The sequence below is a fragment of the Tupaia chinensis genome, unplaced genomic scaffold (assembly GCF_000334495.1).
Source record: "Tupaia chinensis unplaced genomic scaffold, TupChi_1.0 Scaffold143675_1, whole genome shotgun sequence".
NCBI classification, from domain to species: domain Eukaryota; kingdom Metazoa; phylum Chordata; class Mammalia; order Scandentia; family Tupaiidae; genus Tupaia; species Tupaia belangeri.
In genome coordinates, this window is record NW_006203523.1 from 67,876 (window position 1) to 71,007 (window position 3,132).

The window sequence follows — 3,132 nt, forward strand, 5'->3', positions numbered from 1 at the left end:
AAGACAGAGAGAGAGAGAGAGAGAGAGAGAGAGAGAAAGTGAGAGAGAGAGAGAGAGAGAGAAAGTGAGAAATCAGCCCCCAGGGGGATGGCCATACCACAATCCCTTCTCCTCCATTCTCCTCTCGGGATCTTGAGCATGCATGCACACATGCCCAGCGTGAGTTTAAGACGCCGGGTCCGGGACTCGAACCATTGAGAGACATGAGTCTTCCTACAGTTGGCTGACCTAGTAATAAAGAACTCCTATAATTTGGCTATGTCTGAATGTCTTCTTATTTCTGACTGATTAGAGTATAACAGAAGAAAAGCATAGCTTTGTTGCAATGTATGGGGACAAATAAAAGGACAAACAGCTCATGTTGAAAGGGATTCATCTCCAGGAGTTTTTTCTTTTACATATGTTTTATATTTTGTTTAAAGGCAGAAGTCTCAAAAACATGATCAGTTTAAGAGGTTGTGATCATCTGGTGGGCCTTCTTATTTACAAGGTCTTAGATTAAAAAAGATTTTCTATTTTAGAAGGAAACAATCATCAGATTTCTGGAACTAGTGAGCCTTGGTTCTTTTGTGCTCACAATCAGCAATATCAAACTTGTGAAAGAGCTTGATTTTTTTTTTAAGTTGAAGTCTTATTCCTCTTAGTCTTTGTCTCTTGATTGCCATAACCAAAGTCTGAAGTCTTCCTTTTACATTGGGCCATTACAATATACATGAAACTTAGATTCTAAGCCCTTTAGAAAATACATTTTAATTTCAGTTTTACCCTTAAAAATTTTCAGGTTGGAAAATTCTTATTTATCTTAGACAGAAAGGGAAAGTGAGGGCTTATCTTTGTTTAGGGAATCCCTGCTCAATTTCATTATCATCTTGTGATCAATTTGTGTCCTTTCTGGTAAATTTGGAAGTTTCTCCTTTTTCTCTTTGTTCTGCTTACTTTGAATCTGTTTATTTTCCTTTTGTTCATTCATGATTTTAAAATAAGAGCTTTCAAGGCTGCTTGGAGATTTCAATTTTTTTTTTCTTATTCAGAGTCAGACATTTCTGTCTAAATCTTTCAGAGTTAAGTTTTCAACTTATTTGAGAAAGAAAGGAGAAAAAAAGTGATTAAGGAGGCTTAGGTAAGCAAAGTTACTATATAATTATAAGGGTATTTTAAGAAGTTTATAAAGATATAAAGTTATAGTTTGAGTTTGTTTTGACAAGAATATTTTCATAACCCATAAGTGTTTTAAAGACCTCTCTTATATGTTCTTGTGTGTTTGTACACATGTTTATGCATGTGGTATATTTGTATGGAAAAGTCTTTAAAGATTTCTACTAAATTTGGTTTTTATATAAAAGTACTCATAGGATTAATCCAAATGCTTTTGAGTTCATGTGACTTAATGAAATAAGTCAGCTTCAAATTTAGAGATAAAATAAAGGTGAAGGTATTTTCAAACTTGTCACCCTGGGTTCTACAAATCAAATAACAAAATTTTTATTATTATTATTGATTTAATAAAAATCTAATTCAGAGTTATCACCATTGTAAGGTAAAGATCTAATATCCATATGTTGTGCATATTTAACATTTTATTAAAAAATTAACAGAGAAATAAATTAATGACTGACTTTTTTCAGAATTTTGGTAGTCATAGATAACCAAAGCATATAATTTTATAGATAAAACAAGTGATTCTAGGGGAACAGTTATAAGCTTTTCAGGTAAATTGAGATCTTAACAAATTATGCTAGGGATTTCCATTTGTTGGCCCCTGGCCTAAGGAATACTGAGATAGGGCCTCAGCCCCAGCTCCAGCCCCAGCACCCCGAAGGCCAGGAACCCATATCTCTGTCAGCCAGGAATCTTAGCTCTACAGCAAGCCCACTTATATCTTATGACCCCTGGGCTAAGGGACACTGAGGCATGGCCCCCACCCCAACTCAAGCCCCCCCCCAGCACCCATAAGCCCAGAGACCCCTATCTAAGTCAGCCAGGTAGGGATTTTTTTCCTTCTCCTCTTCTTTCATTTGTAAATTTCTCACATCTCCTTACCACACAGGAAACCCACTTTCATCTTTTGAACAGCCAGGTAGGAATTTTGTTTATTTGTCTGGAGAGGTTTTTTGCTGTAGGGCACGTGCTCTCACCAGAAATACAGAGTGAGACAGAGAGACAGAAAGTGAGAAGTCACTCCCTAGGGAGGATGGCCATGCCACAATCCCTTCTCCTCCATTCTTGTCTAGCAATCTTGGGCGGGTATGCACATACACGCACCAAACGTGAGTTTAAGCCACCGGACCAGGGACTCAAACTGCAGGCAGCTACATGGGAGTCCAGCAACATAGCCATTATATTAACTACTGTTCCCAAGGTAAGGATTGTTTTTCCTTCTCCTCTTCTTTCATTTGTAAATTTCTCACTTCTCTTTACCACACAGGAATACCCACAGCTCTATAGAAACACCACTTTCATGTTTTGAACACTGGTCTAAGGGACATTGAAGTGGAGCCACCACCCCAGATCCAGCACTGGCACCTCCAAGCCCATAGACCCCTATATCTCTCAGCCAGGAACACCCTCAGTTCTACAGTAACACCACTTCTATTTTCTCACCCCTTGACTTTGAGACACTGAGGCAGATTCCCCACCACAGCTCCAGCTCTGGCACCCCCAAGCCCAGAGATCCCTATCTCTGTCAGCCAGGTGAATTTTTTTTTCTTTTCTTCTTTAATTTATAAATTTCTCACTTCTCCTTACCACTTAGGGATGCTATCAGCTCTACAGCAACCCCACTTCTATCTTCTGACCCTTGGCCTAAGGGACACTGAGGTAGACCTCACGCCCCAGCACAAGCCCTGGCACCACCAAGCCCAAAGACCTCATCTTTGTCAGCCAGATAGGGATATTTATTGTTTCTCCTCTTCTTTCATTTGTAAGTTTCTCACTTCTTCCCACACAGGAACACCCTCAGCTTTACAGCAATACCACTTGATCTTCTGACCACTGACCTAAGGGAAACTGAGGTAGAGCCTCTGCTCCAGTTCATCCCCGGCACCCACAAACCCAGAGACTCCTACCTTTGTCAGCCAGGTAGGGATATTTTTCTTCTCCTCTTCTTACATTTGTACATTTCTCACATCTATT